The following is a 25,468-nucleotide window of genomic DNA, read 5'->3' as shown; positions in this document are numbered from 1 at the left end:
CCTGCTAATGTCTACCATATGTATCTAATAGTATCTTTGGTAGAGTTATTTGCTCTAATAGTTCGGTTGAAATATTCATATACTTCAGTTAAGATGATTTGAACTATTCATATATTCACGGTACCGTTGCAAAAGACAGTACTGAAGAATTTCCAACTCTATTTTCAACAAAAGATACAAGAAACAAAGTCGACTTTCTATTCTGATATAATCGAGATAAAGATTACGAAACATTCAGGTGACCATTTCATATATTGCAATTTAATACTAACTTATTATTTTACCATATTAGAATATATCCCATTAAGAAATACGTATGTGTATATTTTCGTCGTTCACATCCACTATCCTTGGTCGTCCGATGCATGCCAGAACGGTCTGCTTTGACATGAATCAAGGATCAAACTCGCTGGGGTCCTGTTCAAGCAACGGGGTCAAAGGGCTGCTCGTCGAAGTGATGGCGTTCGAACGTATCCGCCGCAAACATTCCACAGAACAGGAGGACAGATGTGGTATATTACATCAGCAGTTGGTGGCGGAACCTCTCCGTCGTGACGGTATCCTTTGGGGTATCCGCAGATGTGCCGAAAGCCACACTCCTACGAGAACGCGCGCGCGTTATATATATAGTATATAGGAAACCGCCAGCACGAGCCTGGCTATTCGTGGTTTTGACAAGGTCGGGACAGGCTACCTGTCCTTCCAGCCCTGAAATTCTCGGTCAATGATTATTAAGCGTCACATCTTGTGGCAACGACGGAACCGCGAAACGTGCCAAGTTCCTAATTATCAGGAACGTTTTGGTTGGATAATTCATGTCCCGTCTTGTGGAAATTCCCGTGAAAGCCGCCTGCGACTTTCCTCATTGCTTGAGAGTCTGGTGAATGGTCGATTCGAGGAAGAAGGTTATTTTTATGTTACGTTGCTTTGAGAAAGATTCGCGACTCGGTCAAATCTATTTATTTGCTTTCTCAGTTTTCTTTAATGTTATCGGAATAAATCAGATTGTGCAATTTTCCAAACTTAATATTCTAAGAACTTGTGATTTTTCTCTTATCGTATCAAGCTCAAATATAAATTCTTCCTTCTTATTTCTATTTACATCTTTGTCATTTAATTCTACATTTTACTTTACCTTTCTAGAATATCGCTGCACATTATCAACCAAAATACCTAAAACTTCAACGATTAACAGTATCGTATCTCCGTCTTCTCGTTCCGACATCATCACCAGGAATCGGAAGTGGTCGGTTCCGGAATTATTATCACTATTATCATATATATTGGTCTTGCCGGCGTAAAGCCGCGTGCGGTGCTAACGCATTTGATTTAGCGCTAATAAATAACCATTATTGTAGAAGCTGGAGTGGCGAATGCCGTATTCGGGGCCGATTGCCAGCTTCCCGAGGGAGAGAAAATAGAATCGACAACGTAGTTTCCATTATTGTGGCTGATATGGGGATGAGTACGCGGGGGCGGCTCGGTATCACGTCCATACGTGTGGATAGGGTTGATTGTACGACTATAATAATCCGCTAAAAGGGCAGCAGATGGCTCAGGCCACCCAAGTCGCGAAACTTGTGCGTCGTTTTTGCATTCATCTAAAAAACGCACCACGTGGCGGATGGTGGACTAGGAACTTTCTCACAGTTCTCGTGAAACGTGAAAAGACACGGAGCACGAAGAAAATTGCGTGTAATTATGGTGATTTATATGGTGTTTGATCTTGCGAACTTTCGTATTTTAGAGCATAATTATTTAGAGTATAAGATGTTTCAGTGGCTTTAAAAGGAGATAAAAGTTTAGATTAGATCTCTATATAAGTTTAGATTAGATTAGTACTGGTATATGTATTTATAATGTAACTAAAAGCATGATATTATTTAAGCTTCTAAAATGTCAAACTGATCGACTACACTTCTTATAAAATCTTCGATTTATAAATTAAGGACGTAATTAATATTCAACGCCTTATAAAATAAACAAATCTTTTCATAAATTTACTTGTCATAAAGAGGAAGGGAGAACGAAATGTCTACTATAAAAATATTAGACGAAATAATCCACATTTTACGAGTAATATTCAACACGATAATCACTTATTCTCCATCACCTAAATTAGTGAAGAATCAAAAACGCGACGCACACCGTCCAAAATCGAAAACACCATCAGAGGGATCATATTATTCGTCGTCGTAGAATCTAATTGCACGAAAGCCGCAGGCCTCCTATGTATCGATGTTCGCTAACGGAATCGCTAATCCCATCTCGAAAACTCCAAGTTTCCCTGGAACTATAATTGTATAGCCGCGGTGTTCAATGAAACTGTTCCGGAGTCAAAGCATTCCTTCGTTTCACTGGTCAGACAGTGTTCCGCAGTCGTACCGACAAAAGGCCACTCTCGCTCTCTCATCTTCCTCCACCCGTTGCAGCCTACAGTAACCAAAATACAGCTTAGACAGCAGTAGCACCCACCACCTACTCGTTGTTGCTCGAAGCAACGGCATCGTAACATTATTCAAAACGAAGAGAGAAGAGGGGGACAGTAATAACAACGCAACGTTGCGTTACCATTCTGCGTATCGTGTAGTCGGCTGGTTAGTGCTTTACGCGGCGAATAACATCGTAACATTGTATGGAATGGCTCTTTCGTAGATTTCGATGATGGGCCCGGTGTAGTTCGCATTCCCTCGAAGCCCGGCAACCTGTCCGAGACTGGCTCTAGCGCCGTCACATTCGTCACAGGCTCGCCACCCTTCTTGCCTGCAAGCCGTGGCTACTACTCCCCGGTCTGCAACGTGTAAACACGCCGGCGTAATAGCGAGCAGCGACCCTGCCGCTCCAACGGCATTGTGTGCGCATACTGATGTTTCATTAGCCGACTGTTCATGCTTCTCCCGGGCCGTCAATCAAGTTCTCCAGCCTGCGGCTGGCTCCTCAGTTTCACCAGACGTCCGTCCCGATCCCAGCCACAGTATCGGCCTGTTAGGATCGCTTTATAAGGGGATTACAATTATCCGATGTTTGATTACCCCTTCCGCGGTTGCAATCTGTTTAGACGCATTTACGTGCAGTAGCTACCGTATATATCTACGTACCCGTGCTCTTCTCTCCTCACTTACTGTACCGCAGGGAGACCGATGGAACGCGCTAGCATTTGCTACCTACGATTGTCGTGGCGGCCATTTGTTTCGCGATACCGGATAAAAGGATCGATTAACCGTACCACTGCTGCTACTTGTTCTTCGTTCGATTGATAAAAAGGTAGAGCGACTTTTCGCTGGAGAGACGACGATCATTGCGATTCGCGATGCGTTCGCGATGTATGTATCCGTTGTTCGATGGATACACTCGACGGCTTAATTGTACTGGAGAAATCGTGAGTGTGGACTGCTGCGAGGGGAATATTTTAAGGGGCCGCGTCGAGGAGCGTTTCAGAGATTGGAAAGATTCATTGTTTTGAGGACCTCTCTCGTCGCGATTATGATTATGTGTACTGTGGTTGATGGTTTTTTTTTAGATCTGGAGCTACGGTAACTCGGGGAATTATCATTTGAATGGATTTCATCGACTCGTTGAAATGATATGAATATGCGATTGGCTGGTATAAATAATTAGATGGAAATTTGTTTGTTTTTTTTTTTCTTGTGATACGTAATAAGCGTGAGTTAGATTGTTATGTCATAGTGAATAATTTAGAGATACGAAAGAAATGAGATTGTTATGCTAGAGTGTTAAATACAAGTGACAAGAGATTCCAAGAATATATACGTAGGTATTGTTAGAGATTTGATTACACGGTAATTTCTAATAAAAATGTATATTGTACATTCGCAATCTTTATGAATACGGTATGATTAATAAGAAAGAGAGTCGTCATTAGAGCGGTGCATGAATCATCAGAGAGTCTTTCAAAAGGCATTACTGAGTCATTGCGGGCTTGTGGCAGAATCGTTAAAAAGCATCTCGCAAACGTATTAACTAAGTACATAACCAAATGCATACTTATTTGTTCTAGCTGTAAATTAAACATACTCTCCATAATTTTTTTTATTCCCTTAACGCAACACTCACATTCCACTTCTTCGCAGCAACGTTTATTATTTATATCCAGAACAGCAAAATTCGCAGGTTTCCAACAACGTATCGTTATTATCAACTGCTGGAGTAGCAAACACTATACCATTTTCAGGCTGTGTAGTATTCTCGCGGTAAAGGTGAAACCATTTCGCCAGGAATTCAGCTTCGTTAGACGTTAACGCGGTTTTATGATACGATCTCGCGTATCGTTTCCTAGAAAGCGTGTATGACATTACGATATTCCATTACACGTGCTGTTTATTGTTAGTCATTTCGCTTCGACCACGCTAATCGCAACGTAACTTATCGTTTCGATTTCTGGCGCGTTTTGAAATTTAAATAGAGGGAGGTGGAATCGAGCGGCGCGCCAAATGGAAATGCGCGATCGTACCGAAATCAATTTATAAGAGGATCACAATTATCTCCGCGGTCGATCCACCACCCCCCTTTCGAATTTACGCAACGGTTCGGAGTTATGCCGGCGGCGGGCCAGTGATGAACTGCAACGCAAATTCGAACCGCACTGTGGCGATGCCGATGGTCGATTGTTAGCGATGTCGCGCGGCCCGCCCGCAATTGTACACGTTTCATTTCAACGATCCAGATTATGTAAGTTTCGAGGCAATTACGCGTTGGTTATTTTGGTCATGTGGGTTATTCATGTTCGACGTTATGCAGATTTCGTTTTGGGAATAGAAGAGGGGCAAAGTTAAATGAGATATAGAGAGATTTTTCTATGTTTCTATATGAATCGCGATGACGATCGATTTGATACGTTTCATATATATTTTTGTGTACAATGGCTCACGAAAGTATTTGAATATTTACCATAGAGAAGTTTTATGCCCATAATACGTGTGTTATATGAAACATTTTCAACTTTTATTAACATCGTAATGAGGTACGATTGTCATGATTATATTGGTCAAATTTGAAATCAATATTACAATGTATATAGAAAGTACAAGATATTTATTGCAAATATACATTTAGTAAAAAGTTAGTATTTATCTGGCATAAATAATGTTTCTTTACAAATATAAAAATCATTTAAAACTTTGCTCTGTAAATGCACTTGAAATCCTGGTTTTCTGTTCAATGATTGTTTGATGTGGACGGATTAAACTTATCGAGTTCCGTTTGATTATCATTTTGAACTGAAAATTCACTCGTGCCAAATCACGACGATGTCGCGTGCACGAATCTCCGGAATCCCTTTGACGAATCTTTCTCGATGATTCACTACGGCACGAACGTCTCAACGTTCTTGCAAACTAACGAGTAATTAAATTAGCTCCGAACACTAGCGCTTTTATGAAGTTAAATTGCACGGTGTTCGTAAAGGAAACAGTAACTTGACCGTAAGGTTACCTGCCACAGCGAATGCTTATCCAACGAAACACGTGCAAATTAATGGGAAAAATATCGCTAGAATAAGATTGTTTAACATAATTTAAAAGACATCTAATAAAAAGGATCGTAAGGTTACCTGCCACGGTGAATGCTTATCCAACGAAAGGAACACGTGCAAATTAATGGGAAAAATATCGGTAGAATAAGATTGTTTAACATAATTTAAAAGACATGTAAGGCTCTGCTTTTCAGGGTTATTCAAGATATAGTAAATACTATTCCAAGGTCATTTTTTACGCCTTTCATGACCGTTCTAAGATTTTTTTATAGGTCAATTTTAAGTTTTACTAGTTTCATTCCGTTATAAAACGTTACGACTTGCGTGAACACATAAAATTGTATAGTTTTCTATTAAGAATAGAGAACTTCTTTATACACAAAAAGCAGGGACACGAAGAGTATAGTCATACAACGTATATCTATAAGTCTCTATACCGCCACATTACAAGTACGTAATTTCCCAATTAAATGTCACGTTTCATAACCAATCCCAATCAACGGCTCTAACCACATAACAAACCAGCATGCAACGTTACCTAACCACGAGTAACATTAATCTAACCATCGAGTCGATTACGAAGACAACGAGCATTATCAAAAAGGAGAATCAACCTAACATTTAACGCAATCTACTACAAATTCCCGTTAAACTGGAACAGCGTCAAAACCAGCCGAATTCCATGAAGGAACGCGAACACGACAGTCCTTTCACCATCGCGCGGGTAACCTTTGACGCGTAGACGCGGTGTTGATCCGTGCACAGAGAAAACATGGGAAAGAGGGACCGAGGAGAAATAAAAAAAGAACGCAGAGCGACGATGCGTTTCAACACGAACGAGATTGCTTTGTCAACTGCAGCGTAAGTGACAAGTACGATTGGCCCGCGCGGCGTATTATCCCGCCGATGTTTCATTACACTGTCAATCACCATGTTTGTCCAGAGGCCCTTGCCCGCAAACCGATCGACTCGTTCTCATCAACCAAGCCAAATCGCTTTCGCCATTCGCTTTATAAAGGGATTACAATCATCCACTGTTTGATTACCTTTCCGGGCGTGTGCGAGTTAGTTAGCCCTGGCCGCGATACATACGCGAGAGAGCGCGATGCCAACAGCATGTGCCAGTTAGTAGGACGATTCTCGCCGATCTATCCGCGTTCTGGCCACGGCAATCATATCGCGATATGCTTTACAGCGAAACCTATTAACCGTCGATGGGCCAATTCTGCGACACATTTACACAAACTTCACCGGACCCCTTCCGCAAAGTGCCAATGTAATTTAATAGCACGATGGTTGCGTACGCATTGCCCATTGGGAACGCGGCTACGAAACGCGTGCATCGGTTCAAGAAATAAGGGAAAGAGTCAAATGCGTTTTGTATTTATGGTGAAGATTGCAGGATCGTTTGATAATTTTAATGGTATAGGGTACGAGATTATTTATTTGAATATTTGAGGGACAAGTGGTTTGTAGAATTCGAGTTCATCGATACTTCCTGTTTGCCACAGTGGTATAGTGGTACAGGAAGATGGCTATATATAGCCTGCGTTATATGAAACATTTTGAAATGTTTCGTTAGCACTTTAATGACATACGTTGGCATGATTATATTAATAAAAGGAACCAGTTTAAAATTGCAGGTTATAAATTGCCTATCTCTTCTACGATGTTACGGATTCTTGAACTTGGATTTGAACATTATAGATTCTAATAATTATAATTATAGACAAAGTGAAAGGTTAGTGTTACATGTTACAACTTACAGAATATCGTAAGAGAGCAGAAGCTTATATCGATTATACAATGTACAATCTAGCAGAAAGTGTAACCAGACAGAAAATCCTCGTTTATTTTATATTTTTGTCCATCACAATCACAGCTGCAACTATTTCCAATTATCCTTGCAAAAGTTATTCAGCTTGAAACATGTAAAATACCAAACCTGATCTTACACATCATCAATCACTACCGGCGCCTAGAAATTCAACATTTTGACTTATGAACTTACGACTACGTTGTAATCCTTCTATCAATATGCCACACTTATACATGCATAGCACGAGAGAAGTCATAATACATTCACGTTAACTTCTCCTTATTATAGATGACAAGGCAAGCACCTTGGTGCATAGGTTGCAGTAGAAGCGATTGTATTAGTAAGACCGAGGGACCAAGTTGTGCGTATCGTGTCGACGGCTGCCGTAGCCTGTAATTTCCCCGAAATCTTTAATTACCATTCTCGCGAGAGTCTCTTCTCCTCTCTCCTCCTCTCTCCTCCTCATGCTCTCTCTTTCTATCTGTGCACAGCCGTCGATCGTTGGAACGTTACGACGCGAACGTTCGAGGGTTCGTAATACGCCGCGCCATCGAAATCCGTCCGGTGCATGTACGTGTAGCCGAATGGAATTTACAATGGGACGATAATTTATGCTCGACGAGAGGCTCGCCCCGACCGACGACGGAACGCTTCGAGAGGGGTCTCGTGACGAGCTTCAGTGGGGGAAAGGAATCGAGAATTTACGGCGCGCCGTTGCTCGGGGATACATTCATAAAAACGCCCCGTGATTCCCGTGGCCATTAAAAACTGCCACACGGTAAACTGCGAATATCTTTGTTGATACCGCGACGATGACTCGACACGAGCTACGTTGCACGCTTTTCTAACGAATGATCTTCATCGATGGATAAAAAGAGGTGGAAAGAGAAGGGTCCTCTTGCACGATATTATTTGAGAAATTTTACATTTTCTTATATATTTTGCTACTAGAAGTGGGATAACGAAATAAAGAAAATTTTCTAAGTACGTTTTTTAGTTAATAAATTATTCGGATGATTTTCGGATTCGGAACCTCGGGATAATTTTTCGCTGTCGATCGTTTTAGATCTCGAGATTGTCTCTTTTTAAGTTCATCTCTTTTACTAATGATTTTTTAAACACTGTTCTAATATTTTCTTCGTCGTTTTTTCATCTTATGAAATTTAGAGAAAACGGAAATATTTATAACGTCATGACTACTGATTGGTCCGTAATGAATTAAGAATGACAATAAATAGCAATATCAGACTGAATGTTTTGCCAATAGCGCAAAAAGAGAATAGAGAATTCGCAGGACATTTCGTCGGGTTTCTTACATCTATCTATCTGATCATCCTCGAAAACAGTAGAGGATACAAAGGAGAGGGGGATGATGCGTGGTCTGCACCCTCGGTCAGCTCCGCGTGGACGTTGGAAAGGGTGAAACAGGGGCTGGTTTGTGCAACGTGTGTGATTACGTTGGCAATTACTCCCACCCTGGACTCGGATATGCCGTTGGCCTCCTTCCACTCTGGCATTCTCTGCGTCGTTCTCGACCGACGGCGGAAGGGTTGTAACTCGTTATTAGCGAGGAACAGAGACGGTAGAGGGGCAGGTGATTACAGCCTCGAAGTAGATTCCCCGGTGATGATAAACGCGGGTCCGCAGATCCGATCGTCGGTTCTGCCCTTTGAGTCTCTCCCTTTCTACCTCGATTTCTCGTACTTTCTCCATCTCAGACTACGTTTCCGTCTACCTCCATCCTTAGCTCGTCTTTCTACTCGAAAGTCGAAAGGAAACATCGGTGTCTTGATTACCGATCTAAAAGCTCGGAGCAAAATAACCTCGAGTTTAACCCTCTTAGCGCGTCCGTTTACCCTCCTAAGAGTTTCTTTCGATGTATCTAGATAAGAACGTAGCGGCCTTGAAGTGAACCATTTCGTCGCGTGTAAGTGGGAGTGTAAATCGTTTTATTGGACCCCGTTGGATATAGAAGCTGCTATTAAGACTGAGGTTAATCGTAAGGTTATATCGCCGAAGGGAGGTTAGATCGTTGCGAGACAGAAGTGATACTGTGGCCTCGGCTTTGCGTAAGCTTTTTTCGCGAAATCTTCGATGTATACGCGGAACGTCCACAGGTTGAAAGAGAACGGGCAGGCGTCAGGGGGTTTATCTAGATCCGGCGGCGTCACGCGAAAGTGCTTGCAAACGATGCGGGAATAAATCATCCATAGTTGAAGAATCGTAGTTACCGGCGTCGACGGTCGTTTCGCGAGAACAGCGGCTGTCTTTCGACGGTTGCATTCGGAACCGGTTGTCTCGTGCTCGTTACGCACTCGAGGAGCAGACCGATGAAAGAACTCCGATATACCCAGGCCACGAAAGTTGCCGACGAAGGAAATGGAGATCGGTGAAAAGGGAGGGAATGTTGGACGGTGAATGAAACGAACGCACAGAGGAATGGGGAGTTCGAAAATATGAAAATGACGAGAGGAGACGAGAAAAGAGAAAGGCAAGATAAAAAAAGAAGATGCCAAGGGTCAATCAGGAAGAAGGGTCCTTAAGGATCAGTCGGACAGAAAGAGAGATAGAAAGAGTATCTCCCAGAACGGATTCTTTTGTATATATACGTGTATATCTACTATATAACGTTTCGACGAGAATGCTCTGCCATAGAATAGACTTGGAGAGCTCTCTAAAAATGACTGCACCTTTCGCGGTAGCGCACGCAGAAAAGGTATTAGCGGAGTCGATGGTAGGTAGAAGTTCTATAGGTATATGAACGTTACGCCAGATACACCATGATGGAAGCTATACGCGTGGAACGAAAAGATAACGCAATTTATTTCAACCTTTATTCATCCTCTTTTCGCTTTCCCCCTCCTTTGCTGGCTCGTGTGTACCAGCCAACTCTACGTAGCTAAAGACTTTTCACCATTTTCTTTTTTTCTTTCGCCTCCCCTCTCTGTTCCCCCTCTTCATTTATTATTTTTTCACTTAACCCTCACCTGATGCGCCCACTCCTCGCATCTTCTACCATTAAAGGTCCACTCTTCGCCATTATTATCGTTGTGGATTTAAATGCATCCACTTTACACGGCTTCGTTGTGATAAAATCTTAAGTTCTCCTTTATCCCTTCACTGGGATTTCCTCAGAGAGGGTTTTCCAAATAGTATTTTTGTTTTCGAAATCGTGTGATCCTATCTTTGTGACGACGAACAGTCGTATGACCGATCGAAATAGGTACGAACACCTAGCTGATGGTTATCGATCAAAGTATTATTTCATAGCTTCCTCGCATTTTTGTTTCAGCGACTTAGTCGCTCACTTTGTCTTCAAGAATTAGAGTGATTCTACATACCGTTTCTTCCACGTGCAAAAATCCTTCTGCGAATTTATCTTCCAACTTTCTTTGCATTTCATAGAGCAGCAAAAGTACAGGTGTTTTATAAATTGTGCAGCTAAGCTGCAGACGAGAAACGTATAACTGTAATAGGATCACTGTAATGAGACAAAACTGACATGATAATATTGACCAAATTTACTGCTTAAATAACTTCGTACTTCTGTGAAATACGTACTTACATTAAATATCCTGTAACTCTTATACACATTTTCAGATTCGTTTCAAACTTTACCAATATAATTATAATAGTAGCTTCTCATCATGGTATTGATGAAGTTTCAAAATATTTCGTGCAACATATGCTCATGAAAGATTTCTAAACATGTTTGAATACTTTCCTGAACAACCTTAGCTTGTAATGCAGTCAAGTGCTCTTTACAAATTATATTCCTTCTTTCTTCTGACTTCTTTCCCTCCGTTATTCGCGAGACTAACAAGATTATACGCTTCGAACGAAATCCTACTCACGTTGTTTCGCTATTAAGACGAATTTTCCGTGGTTGACGAAAGCTGTTGGCGGAAATTTCATTTGTTGTTCGTAGATGCCGCTAAATCTGTCCGTAGCCAAGCTAAAATCCAACGGCCGACTAATCCAACTCGATCGCGCTTAATCCAAACTCGCACGCTTCTCATTTCCGGCTGCCTGGAATTCTGGCGTGTCGCGATGCACGCGATTCATCGTTATGCTCCGTGGTTTTCCAAGAGGGAGCTAAGCCGAGTGGGCGCGATACGATTAACATACCAGAAGTTGCGTCGTTATTTGAATCAACCGTCTGAGTTGCACGACTGTTGAAACTCCGCGTGTACGGGACGCATGCATCAAGCAGCCGGTAATTTGGGTCATCGGGCTGACTGCCTTCTGGAAACATCCCTACGGAACGTGTGTATACGTGTGTGCCTTAGTTCCGTTAGTACTAACGTAATGTACATTCCCGATATCTTGCAGTCATAGACCTCCCGTGCGCGTTTCTTCGACGCGTATTCCAGTGAAATTGAATTTTCACCGCCTGAGAACCGACCAAAAACGCGGGTCACCGTTGACGATTGCGCGGTTTCTGTGGCTTCTTGACGATTTAGAGCATTATTTGTAACCTTATCTGCGAATGATGTTCTTTTAGGTTGGTATATTGGATTTCGAGCTTAATGGGATACTAAATGAAATATGTATTAAAAAGCCGTAGAAATAATGATGAAAATAGGGTGGCTATACGAAATATTTATACGTCATTGTATTTATTGTAGTATGTTCATATTGATTGATTAAACGTATAATTATACGGTACGTGGAAATGTCGCATCATTAGTTGTACTTTCATACGACTACAAAAATTTGACACTATGAAAATTAGATGCAGTACCTGATAGAAAAAGTTTTCTTTAAAAAGGCTTTTTCTGCTAAACGAAAAAGTTAATTTATAAAACAGTTGTACACAAGGAAGTACGATTGTCTTTTGAAAAAAAAATTGGCAGTAAACTTAACTTGCCTTTGTTTCGCCGTACCGTATTCTTATCTCGCCAATTAAATTCACTATAACCTTTGCACGCCAATTTACGAGATCTTCATTCTGTCTTCACTCGACTGTCCTAAACGTACCCGCTTCAACTACGATTGTCCCTTCTCATCAGCGAAATACTCGACATTTGCAGAAAGGTTGTCTAAGAATGAGATACAGACGGCATTCCAGATTGAGCTACGCTAGACTCAACTTTCTACAAGACTCGACGAAAATGTCATGAGCATCTTTACCAGTAGTTTGATGCCGGAGTTCTCCAAGAACGTGTACTTAACGCTTGCTTTAATTCTACATGCCTGACCTCGTTTTCGACACAGTGTTGCATTGTACCCCATAATCACTCTCGCTTATGCACACGTCAACCAATTGCAGTAGGGACTATCTCATTACCAATTAAACCCTTTTCACTGGGCTGGAACAGGGCCCAATGAATTTTCCATCGAAATTTCGACGTATCGAGGCCTTGGAAATTATAATAGACACAGCGAGTTCATAGTTACTCGTGGGAAACTATCGAGGGGCGCGTGTTTACAGCACCGATAGTCGTCTGCTAGACGGAACCAACGTTTCTTCGCTGAGAAAGTTCGACGTACAATCTACAGACCGAACCTGATCTGAATCTTGCCTGGCTACGTCATTAGATTAACGAGTCCTTAATATAATTAGAGTTTCACAGGAACAAGTCGAAAGTAGAACGGAACGGAAGAGTGTTTCCTTTGTTCGATCAGCGTGCGACACGCGTTTCTCTTCCGTTCTTTGCTTCTTTTTGGTTCGATCCTGTCATAAGCTTGATGACTTAGGAGAAAAAGGAGAAAGCGAGTCGTGGCGTAATAATAAGAGAATTTTGTAGTTTCGATCGTTGATACAAGAGCGTAGACAGGGTATGAGTAACGAATAATTAGGAATTTATATGGGGTTTATAGTAGTGATAATATGTTTCATACGAGTCATACAAAAGTCAAACTAATTTAATTCATTGGGAACAATTACATGATTTTTGAAAAGCATGAATGATGTATTTTGGTATCGTTAATTAAGAATTCTTGAAAAAGCGTATTTAATTCAATATGAGCTTCTAAGTAGCTCTCACAAGTGATGGTTTAATTGATCAGAAATTTTTAAACAGTCTAGATTTGGAGAATTGAATCTGTTCAACCACGAATGAGAACATTCTACAAGAATAAAGCAAAGAATATATTTCAAGAGCGATATACCAGAGAGAATAGTGTTCCACAAGTCGTTATCTACATTCACCGACTTTTATAATCGCCTTTAAAAACATCTCCATTTCATCAACGTGGTTGGGTACACGTCATACAAAGACCATGAACTACACGCTACTTTAATGGAAAGTAGTAGATTACAGGTTCGAGTTGCAGGCGTTCAGCCTCGAACGAGGCGATACCCGCTCGCGAAAAAGGTGTTTGCCATTAATCTCTAAGCGTGACCCGGTGATGTAAGCCTATTACCTTGATTAAAATATCCAATAATCGAATTCATCCGAGTACGATAACGACAGGGTAACCGAACGATAGAAAAAACAAAAATGCAACAGAACGAGGAAGACCGAGAGAACGAGGGGATAGATTTGTAAGAGGAAGATAGGTTAACGCGGCAGGGTGGTAGGGGGTTGATTAATGAGAAGGGAGTGACGTGGCGGTACGCCGCGCACCAGCCACGCTTCGCCCCATTTCATCTTTTGCTTTCCCCTCCGTTTCGGTTTCGTCCTCTCGTATCTCCCTCTTTCTACCCTGCCAGCTTGTTTTCTCCCTCCTTTTACTTTTCCTCTCTTTCCTTTTGTTTTATTCCGCGTCCTATCTCGAAAGGTTTCCGTCTTTTTTCGCTTAACTTCGTGACTCCTTTGTTCAGGGTGGCCCATTCGCCGCCTGCTTCGTGGCGCCTTGTCTGCGTGTAGTTTTTTCTCCTAAGAAGTTTTCTGAGTGTCTAATGTTCATCGGGAAGTATCGATTCGGTGGTAGTTTTATATTCTCATGTTGCAGTTGTGCGTTATCGTTGACGGATACGAAGGCCATGGGTGAAAATCATGATAAGTCTCGTCTTTATATTTATAGTATATTTAAATATCCACGTGCATATATTTTCCGTATTGACAAAAAACATCGTCTTGCGCAGAAGAAATGCTTTCACTTTCTTAGAGCGCCGTAGCAAAAGGGCAAACAAAAATGTAAAACATCAGTCTAATTTTGAACATATAAAAATTTAGTTTGTTCATCACATAGCAAAGTAAAAAAAGAAAGATGGGAAAGTTCGAGAACGAAAGTGCAACGATGTTTTGTTCTAAATATCTAGCAATAAAGACGCCGGGAAAAATGGACCAGAGTTGTGCACTTAGCGGTTCTTTTTTTTCCCACGTGTTATGAAACAATGGGCTAGCAAATAATAGCACAGCGGTAAGCCGCCATCAAAAGCCAAACACGGAATCACCTCACCATGTCGACCCTTTCGAACCATAGCCTGCTGCACTGAGTAAAAATGAACCCAGTGACCTCGTATTTTTTAACTAAGTAACGCGTGTCGGTAACAGCCCACATTGTTTAAAGGTAACTTCGAGACGCCGTAATTCCATTCAATGCTACGATTAAAGCGTCGTTATTAGGGTCAACGAGAAACCTGTCATCATAGGAAAAATTGTATAGCCGGCAAAACTAATAACGACGGTTTTTCAACTGTTGAACGTTTCGTTCCCTCTTTTTTCGAACCGTTTCTTTCATCCGTCTTTTGCTTCTTCTAGCAGCGCAAATTTACGCTGTTTCGTGTTCCAAGTCGTAGAATCGGCGTGGCGCCAACTATCGCCACTTTCCCAGATAGGCAAACGAGTCGAAAGTCAACGTGTCATTATCGATACGCCCCCGTCCACGCGATTTTCGCAAGACTTGTTTCTCATTCTCACCCCTGTTCCCATTTCACGAGATCGTTCACGTGCACGATTTCACGTCCTCCTTTCAACGTTCGCCCTTCCAGTCTTTTACGCGACCGAAGGATACCTCGGAGGCTACTCTTATCTTGATTTATTCCACCAAGGTGTGATCCCTAGGGAAGACCTCCCTATTTATTTAAAAGACTCTCTCGTAGGTCAACTTGGCCCGGAGAACCCTTAAAAGTAATCGCCAGATCTTTCAATTTCGTTAAATGGCAATGTAGTCTGCACGTTTTACTAAATTTGTTTATTTATAGATAAAGGTCACGGGTGAATAACATAATAAAGTTATTATAAAAGAACAGTGTTTAAATATAATATGTTGTTAACCAATTCTGCATCAATTCGTCTTTGATATTTAATATGTGTTCTTGGCTTTCTTGAATATACTTTCTTGAATATTTAAAAACATATCAGTATTAACGCAAACCAGCGCAACAGCTAAGCTAAGCTTACTCGTTTCTCAAACAAAACATCATGGATTTATTACTTATTTTCGAAAGTCTTGGGTCTTTGAATTTGTCAGATTAATTCCTTCTTTAATTGTTATATTAAAATGCCGGTTTTTAGCCACCAAGCGATATAAGTCAGGAACTGAACAAAAATGGACTTGTCATGTTCTTCCTGTATGGCCGTCAAACGTTATTTTAGTCAAATTTGAACTTTCAACTGCGAATTTTACGCTGCTTGTACGTTAGGTGGAATTAAACTCTATTTCTCTGTAAGTGCAAGACGCGAGCACTATCTGCTTCTGCATTAATGCTTCTACATTAATTACCGAGAAAATTGCAAACTCCTTAAAGCGAAAAGTAATAAAATTGTTTCAACAAACTTCGGATAGGATCGATATCTCGCCTCTCGATCCGAACGCCGCCATCGCTTCAAGTGCCCCAGACATTCGTAATCAAATAACTTTCCCTCTCATTAGAGACACTCGAACGGTCCCAAACGAGGCAGTCTTGCATTCAATGCACTCTGCGTTTCTGGGGGGAGCGCTTTGTATATCGTCTTTCTCTCGCCATTCTTTTCCTGCTGGCGAAAATGTACCGGTATAAGTCATCAATTAAAACTTTTCAGCGTCTATCGACGAACGTAATTCCGCGATGGTGGTACATACCTGAATCAAAAAAGTCCCTTCGACATCATAGTTTGGGAGGCAGGGAACATTTTACCCTATAATTTCAATAAATTTAGTTCATTAATTTTATTCTTATTCTGATGCTTAAGATTACTAAAAGTAGAACGGAAATTTGTGCACTGTCATTTTATCATTTTTTACTTAATAAATTATAAATTAAAAAAATCTGTTTTCCTAGTACGACACGAATGCAGTATCTTTCTGACAATACAATGATTCCTACCGGCTGCTATCTTGGAATATTGGCGGCAGACTTCCGGTTTTAAGCGTAAAAAACGGCTAAATTATCACAGGCTCTGCTAAGTTTCAAAATATTTGCTTCTATACGTACAACATACGATACGCAACTATTTTTTAACTTAACACAGTACGATACAGCTGAGTTCAATTTTCCGGTAAATCCTTGGCTTAAAAATGAGCATGAAACTAATGATCCAAGTTTACTGATACGCCACACAAAAAAATGTCCACTTACTGCCGGACTATCGCTAGATTCCCTGCGAGCACTTGAAACTTCGATACACCTCCTGGTTGAGTCGTCGTATGTTTGAGAAGAGTGTATTGTCATGTCGAGGTCGGCCCATCCGTAATCAGCGCGCACGAGTTGGAAACATGTCAATTCCGTGAGGAGGCGTGAACTAGAGATGTCGAGGGTGTACGCATTCACATCTGGCCATAGAACCTACCCTCGATCGTCAACTCTTGATGGACACGGAGGAGGAAGAGAGCGTTTCAGACCGGATAAAGGCTTCTAGAAACGCGTCAGCAGGGTCAGATCCCACGAGCCAAACTATCTCCGATCAAAAAGTGATCCGATGTTCCATTTAAATCGGCTTATATAGCGAATGCGTTTCTGAGATTGTTCATTATTTGGCCAACTTGTTCCATATACTGAGTGTGTGAGATTTTTTTATGTGGAATATATGTGGAGTGGTATGTTGAAAGTTGTTGAAGGTTTGATGACGATGTATGTTGAACAGGGTAATAAGGGAAATTGATCGTTGGATTATTTTGGGCAGTGAATTGATTGATGGGGCTGATGGAAGTATGTACATATATGGCGCATTTAATGCAACGTTTATGTAGGTACAATTAGGGCAGGATGTATGAATAGGTTTTAACAGAAGGTTTGATTTAGGATTTCTGCGGTAGGTGTGATTTTCATGGCGCTTTTAAAACGTAGTATATCTTTAAACACTTACTTTGAGTTCTAGTTTGATTGCTTCGGGTTTTAAACTTAAGTAGATCTATTAGTGGTAATGCAGTGAATCTTTACTCATAATCTTAAACTTTATTTCCACGTTCTGCGGAATATTTCACAAACAATTTGCTGCAAAATGCAGATTTGTTCTCTTCATTAAACTTTCAAATCTCCAACTATACTAAAGCAATACAAGTTTCTATATAAATTAATCTTAGGTTCACAAAAAATATTTCTTTCGTAACTCGAAATTTACGTAATAATACGCAATTGATCACTTAAATTACAATTGAAGTTCGAATAATTAAGTTGGAAGTGAATTCGATCAAGATCAGGCGTGAAGTTGCAAGGGAAAATCCACGTTTTCTCGAAGAAACTTTCAATCGACGCCTTCGAAACGGTCGGCGGAATAATTTACACCGATACGATCTCGAACACACGTTGCAGAAGGAAGTGTCGCAGTGCTGTGAACGTTTTGCGAACTGAAACGCGAACGATCGAGATAACCGGAAGGCCCGAAGTTCCCTGTCCCCTTATCTTTTATCGTTCGTTTGCGATTCACTCGATTTCAGTTAATTTGAACTTCGCGCAAACTATCGCGACTCGTCTACCTTCGCCTATCATTTTCACAGAATAATGCGAGTAAAAGTGAGGAAAATACGAAAGTCGCGCGAGCTCTAGTCTAAAGTAAATTATAAATTGTAAGAGAGAGAGAGAGAGAGAGAGAGAGAGAGAGAGAGAGAGAGAGAGAGAGAGAGAGAGAGAGAGAGGACAGGCGTTAAATAAACAATTTTACGAAGTAACTTCGAAGAAAGCTATACACTGTATCCTTGCTCCGAAAGCAATTCAGAAACGTTAATTTTTATTCAAATGTAAAAAATTGTCCTTGAACATAATAGCACGATATCCTGCTACTTTATGTGTCAAGATGAATAATGTTCTTGAAATTGGATCAAGTATCGTTTTATTATTTTCAATTTACGATCATATAAACTGTTAATGATTATTTTACAAAGATAGTTTACAATGAAGTTAGATTACTTCTAGAGAAAAGTGCTAAATTAATTAATACTATTTATGAATAGTATTATAATTGTATAAGACGATAAGGAACCGAAATTTTATCTTCATTAAAAATGCTGAAAGGATTGTTAATTACCTAATGGAATAAATATTATATTCCATTTACTGTATGATGATCTGTGTAAAAGAAAAATCGAACGACAGCCACTCATGCATCATGTATACTACAAGCTCGAATGAAACTCAAGTTTCATACACAGTTTCCTTGTTTTTCATGGATTTTTAAACGAACAATGTTATTTCAAATACATATCGTGTTCCGAGCTCCGTTTTTTGATCTCAAAAATTCAGAATGTTATCTTACATACGGTTGAATGGGTGTTTTTACATTGACCTGTGTGAGATGTGTGACATCAGACAGACACCTTGCTGAACTCGGGGGATTAAAATAATAATAACGTTGGAAATTGGACACGGTGGTGGCTGTACCCTCGTAATCTTCCGTGGCCATATGCCGGTGCCGGCTGGAACGAAGCCAGGCGAACGTGAAAAAAAGGAGAACGATCGCATACCTAATCTGACATTGTGAGAACGGGTTAGGGTGCCTAACTTTATTCAATCGCGGCTACGTTTCGTTATGGTCTCGCATTTCGAAAGAAGACGAATGCGAAGGGTCACGGAATAGGGTCATTCTAGGCGCACGTGTCGCGAAATCCGCTTTTTCCATGATAAGATGACGCTGATAAAGTCACTATCGAGTGAATCCCATAGCATACGCCATGTGTATTATCGCCTACCGTATTAGCATAGCTTTAGATTTATTTTCAATTATAGTTTTGTATATTACGTTCATTTTTTTTTAATGCAAGATAGCAATGAAGGTTATGAATGTGATGGATTTGTTTTTTAAATATGGATAGATGGAAGTTCTGGTGGAAATGTATACAGTAATATTATAGTATACTTGCGTATTAAGTAAAGAAAATAATGCCACGCGTTTGGTTTGTACAAACAATTGTAACTAAAGGCAAGAACTTATTTGGTATGTATCATTATTTGTTAATATTATATATTATTATGATCCTTGTTTATATTCCTTGTTTAGAAACATATTTCAAATAGAACTTATCTTATTTCAAGGAAATGATTTTACGATAGACATTAGTCTTAGCTAAGTAGAAAATATAACTATAAACCTTCGTTTAGCTAGATGTGTAGCTCACATCAAGTAAAGTTTATTCACCTGTCTTACATCTCTTGATACTATTCGCTTGCGATAAATAGATTTACTTTCCGAGATATTAAATACCAGTTTATATACTTAAATGATAAAATTCAGAGATAGTCGAGGAATGGAGTTGGTCAACTTGACTTCCAAGAAGCTCAAATAACACGTCATATCATGGTAGCGTAAATACAGTGAAAGTATCGATCGCATAGGTGAAACTATTCAATTGCAAGTGAATTCCGCGCGTCGAAAAGCCGAACGAGAGAAATTTCCGTCGCTACTGTTCTTACTGCACGTGGCACGCGATCCGTCTGCGTGCCGATAAGGTGTCGCACGTATAAACACGTAAAACTAGACAGAGGATAGAACAACGCGTGCACATGTATGCGATGACTCGGCGAAAAGGGAGGCCAGCGTTTGAAACGCCCGTTCACATCGCCATTCGCGTTCCCCAGGAGCTTAACGGGGATCTACTGAGCTTGCGTGAAAGCCTCGATGACGTCCGGGTGAATCGGTTGTTTGCGCTTCTACGTGCGCCCACTTTCAAGGGAGCATTAGTTTCAATTTTTCTCCGCGAGATTTCCGGTGAAGCAACATAATAAAACGGAACAACACTGAAATAATAATTTATCGTCGCTCGAGCGTATCTTGCGTTTCGACGGTTACACGATAAAAGGATGAGTTTTTGGTATGACTGTAGCGATATGAAAATAGGAATGAAATTGTAGCGAGAAATATTATAGTTTTGTTTAATGTTCTTGGCATCAGAGATTTAAAGTTATCGATGAAGACATTAAAGCGTTTTTTGTAACGATGGAAGTGGCTGTGAAAGAATGTCGGATGTTTTAGGTATTTTAGAGAAATTGATTGAAGAAATTATTGGCTGTAATTGCAGATAATGAGCTCGTTTCACTGGAATTATAATCATGGATCAGCTCTAAGAATGCCAGTTAGATTGCATAAACATTCTGCAATAAATTCGTATTACTTTGCAATAATATAGGCTAATTATGGTTCAACAATCGATCAAATTGATTTTCCACGCTTTCAAGAAATAAATCGCCCTCCATTGCCTTCCGCTTGCTGAGATTATTAGCAGAAGTATCGCCCCCGCGATTTTAATATCATCACGAACCATAGTTCGAGGTTGCGTTAGCGGGGATACAAATCGATTTATTAAATTCGAAGCACTTTCTAGGGAACGTTTATTCCGATACGGTTCGTGGAGAAATGAGGCGTTTCGAAACGTCGTTTAGAGATGGAGGAATGAAACTTATGAAAATTTACAGCTTCTCGTTCACATAACCCTGATGTTGTACTCCGTCAAATTCAATTTGGTGTGTGGTATTGTTCCATGTATTATAATTCCACGTTCCATTTTTGCAATATGTACATCATTTGATATCGTATTTTTATATAAATCATATTATTCGCACAAATGGTGCGAATAGATGATTCGAAGCCGAAGTAGTAAAAACAGAATTTGTCAGACAATTTTCTGGAGTATTTCCTTGAACATGGCAAGAGATACATTGTCATTAATAACTATTTTTATTTATATGTTTTTTTTATATCTTCCATATCAAGTTTACTTGTAACAGAACATCCGTATGGTACGTTAAAAAAATATTTATAAAATCACAGAAAACGTACAAAGAACAAAAACATATAATTTCACCAGGGCAGATTCAATCTCGTTTTCATCACCCGCAATGAAAGCATCCTGAAAACCGTTTCGACCACCAGAATGCACGCGTGTCGCGCGCAGCGCCAGATTTTGTAGAGCGAAAATTTACAGCCGCGTAAGGAAGAACGTGACCCAGATTCATCTTGCGAAACCGTGGTAACTTCGTTTCGAACGCATGATCGCGTTTCACTCTGTTAACGATATCGATATCCGGCTGTTTCTGAAGCGTTCACTTTTCCGCGGAATCCACGGAAGATCAATGTATACGCAAGGGGTTCAACCGAAAGTAGATCAAGTGTTTTTCAACGATCTTTAAACAGTTGCGTTCAAAATAGCGTAACAAATGCATGAAATTTCCGTTTCGTTAGCAATACTTGCTTTCGGATCGTTTATTTCTACACTTTGCAACGATTTTAAATGTTCTTGCTTTTATTTTTCATTTGTATTATTAACTCCCTGCCTTACGGTATTGAATCGTATATTCGTGATTGAGGTATGGTTCTAATTAACACTAGAACTACCGATAATTAACATGAAGCTATTTCTACCAAAAACCAGTCAAAATGATTGGTCTTTAAAAAATACGTATTAATAGAATATTTTTATATTTATTGATTTATTTCTTTCTTACAGAGGCAATTCCATGTTATGTAGTACATTTTTGGTATTATTGATCCATCTGGGACCATGAACCCTAAACGAGGGTTGATACATTTATAAAATTGTAGAACCAGTTATTTTGACTGCTGTGGTATTTCTAGTGTTAACATCTAGCGATTTAGCGATCGATCCGGAATTTTCCTGATAACTCATCATATTGAATGATACGCAGTAAAAATTTTAAAATCGTGTGGGAAGTTGTACAAAACGAGGAAACTGGTTAATTGGGGTTCGATAAACAGATTGCAGGATTCTTTTACATTTTGACAAATACCAGACATTTTGACTGATATTGGTATAAGTAGCCTTAATACAAAATTATTTTGAGTTTGAATACATAAAAAACAAAACAAAATTCATTATATTATTCTTTTAGTTATCGTTGCGAAAATTATTACATCATTGCGGAAAAATATGGCATGAAGTAGGAATTTTAAAATAAAATTGTAAAACCACTCAATTTGACTGGTGTGGTAGTTCTAGTGTTAAATAAAAGGAAAGTTTGGTTTGTACTCTAATTTTTAATTCTTCTCCCATTGGTACGGATTGGGAATTATTTATCTAGCTACATTTCCTTAGAGTCATTTTTCATCTGATTTTCAAGTTTGAAATATTTTTAATATACGTCATTTCTCGTTGCAGTTTTACGTTAAAAAACATTGAATATCTGTTCGATCTTTCTAAAACAAAAGCAAAATTGACATATAGAAATTGCAAAACAACAGAGTTCAATACAAATTACGTATTGTATTGAATACTTCCGAATTGCATCCGACATAGTATTGTTGCGATGAATACCTGATTTAAGTAGTTACTAAAGCAATCGTAAGACACGGTTTTAATTATAACAATTGTTTTGATCATCAAGATAATTTACAAAGGGACAAAAAATCTGAAATTTAGCTGGCTAATTTGTACTTTCAAATTGTTGAAAATCGAACGAGGTCGGCATGGAATTCCAGGGTTTTCTCATTTGCAAAACGACGAGCAAAGACACTAAAATCGTTCGAATTGGAAGCGCGGCCAAGGCTCGTGTAATTAAAGCAGAAAGTACTCGAATCCCTGTGCAATAACAAGTAATGACCAGCCTCTGTTCATAAACTGTGCACGCGTGCAACAGGATGGTACGCTCGTTTTCGACATGTCGAGTATCCGTGTGCGCGCAAACCAAGGGAAAAGTAAAATATGCGCGCGAATTCAGTTCGTCCGACGAGTTCCCTGGACGACGACGGTCTCTCGTGAGGATCGAGTTCTTTGAAATTGGAGAGAGACGGCGGAAAAAGCTTCGTCCATGCCTCTCGCGAGTATTGATTGTTCATACTTGGATTTTCTCTGTTCCGTCGGACAGTCGGTCCGCTTCGAGAACAAAGTTTCGAAAGAAATTGAAGCAGACGAGATCCCAATTTTCCTTCGTTCCCATTTAAAATCGCACCCGTGAATTCTTCTCTTTTTTCTTTTTTTTTTTTTTTTTTTGTATCGTTAGCGTTGGAAAAAGGGACGATCGACGAAACAATTTTTTTTCACGGTCCGAGTGACTTTAATAGTTCCGATCTTTCTGACGCGTGAAATCATTCGACTATGAATGCTCTCATATTGGGTTCTTTCGCTTTTTCCTCTTTTTTCTTTAATCGACCGTGCGGGTTAAATTTTTACTCGACCGGATTTTTTCGATATCATTTTGAATTTTTCCTGGAATTATCGAATCCATCATTGAAAAATTTATACGTTTAATATGATGGAAATATTTGCATTATTTTGGCAACATTCTAACATTTTTGTCTGTCTGTTATCGAAGACTTTGAGCATTCTAAAGAAGAAATGGTCATTTAACTTGTGCCATATTCATAACCGGTTAAATTATAACTTCGTGCAAGTGAGTCGTGATACAATGTTAACTTTTGATTACCGAAATAAAAAAGATACGTACGTGATGTTTAGGAATGCATAGAAAATTTAACAATGAAATGTTTCAATACCATGTCGTCATAGGTTGTTCTACATATCATGTCCATAGCGTAAGTGGATAAATCTTGAAAAAGAATCGGTCCAACATCATCCTTCATCAAAATTATATAAAAGAACTACCACTTCTATCTGTCTCTAATAAAAATGACCACTGGAACACCATCGAACAATTCACTTAACATCTCTAATGCATCAATCTGTATTCGCTCCAAATCTGCTAATGTTAATGACACTCATTGTCAACATCTGGTTGACTAATGGAGAGGAGTATTCACACTTTGACATGTTCGTCAAGGTAATCAAACGAGACCTACATCTTGAAAATACATGGCTGCTGGTACTCTAACTTGCAATCTGTCTTTCATGGCACACACAAGTTAGTGATCCATTAGACAATTCGTTAGAAGCCTAAGCATCTATCATCAATCGTCTGGTGAACGCGCGTACGTAACGTCGCAGCGAAAGGTCTGGCCGCCTTTAGCGAGTCGAGTAATGATAAAAAATTACATGAGCGGACAGTTCGGGGTCGAAGGGAAGATAGAGTGGCCGCGTTTTAACGATAGCATCTCGTTTGTCGTGGTTAACGGAGTCGAGCAGGCTTTTCTTTCGTATCGAGTCTAGCAAACGCGATTACGAGGACTCGCGAGGGCCGATGATGGCAGACGAAAAACAGAAGGGAAGAGAAAACTAAGCGACATCGACTCGGTTAATTGAGAAATACCGTTTAAGCGAATTAACCCACTGCCGGAACCACCGAATTCAAATGGATAGTTTCCGGTCCCGGGCTCGTTTAGCGTTATCTCTCTGCGTTAACAACCCCAGAGGAACGATCTTATCGTCCTGCGATACCTAAAGGCTCTTTTTCGACCACTCGAAGGCAATTTACAGTAAATAATCGCGTCTACGGTGTTTTTAATGGCACACAAGTGTGTAATAAATGGTCTTTGGAAGTCGTTAGTTTTGTTTAAACGAAAGCAGCCTATTGTCAGAGTCTTAAAATTAATATAATTCACTTTCCTTATCGGTTTTATCTCGCGGTTAATCGGATCATCCCTCGACTAAAAATTTCTATGACTAGGAAGTTAAAAATTTCTCGATTCATTTGAAATAATTTTTATTTTTCTATATTATAAACTATTGCGATATATTTTATATTTTTAGTTTGATTTGTTGGGTTATTATTTGAAAGATGTTTATACTTATAACGGATGGTAAAATCATTAAAGCTTCGAATTTGGATTCTAATTGCATGATTATACAGAATTTGACGAATTATATATAGCTGTTCTAAACGATCGTGGCAATTTTGGCAAGCAAAGGTTCTTGCAAATATTTAGTAATTAGTGATCTACATTCGGCGCTTAGTGTATTATTTTCTCGATAAATACGCAAACAGCGAAACGCTGGTACGATGCTCC

The 25,468-nt window shown here is 39.8% G+C and overlaps 1 protein-coding gene and 1 long non-coding RNA gene across 6 annotated transcripts in view; one reads left to right on the top strand and one right to left on the bottom strand.

Moving 5' to 3' along the window:
- Sema2a (Semaphorin 2a) overlaps window positions 1–25,468 on the top strand; it is a 558,354-nt gene that overhangs the window by 456,406 nt on the left and 76,480 nt on the right. The window contains exon 1 of one of the 5 annotated variants that reach the window (XM_069132507.1): window positions 3,245–3,264. The exons of the other annotated variants lie outside the window; for them this stretch is intronic. The gene's annotated coding sequence lies outside the window, so the exon portion shown is untranslated. Of the gene's footprint in view, window positions 1–3,244; window positions 3,265–25,468 lie in introns of those variants that run through there. 5 annotated transcript variants of the gene reach the window in all.
- Window positions 15,633–25,468, bottom strand: part of LOC138190047 (uncharacterized) — a 238,701-nt gene continuing 228,865 nt past the window's right edge. Inside the window, exons 4-5 of the long non-coding RNA XR_011176186.1 lie at window positions 16,266–16,321; window positions 15,633–16,177 (exon numbers count right to left, since the gene is read on the bottom strand). This is a non-coding gene — a long non-coding RNA (uncharacterized LOC138190047). The remainder of the gene's footprint in view (window positions 16,178–16,265; window positions 16,322–25,468) is intronic.

This window comes from Bombus flavifrons, chromosome 2 (genome assembly GCF_040668555.2).
Source record: "Bombus flavifrons isolate JBK064 chromosome 2, iyBomFlav1_principal, whole genome shotgun sequence".
Lineage (NCBI taxonomy): Eukaryota > Metazoa > Arthropoda > Insecta > Hymenoptera > Apidae > Bombus > Bombus flavifrons.
The sequence above is the reverse complement of the archived record's forward strand: the minus strand, read 5'-3'. Positions and strand labels throughout refer to the sequence as shown.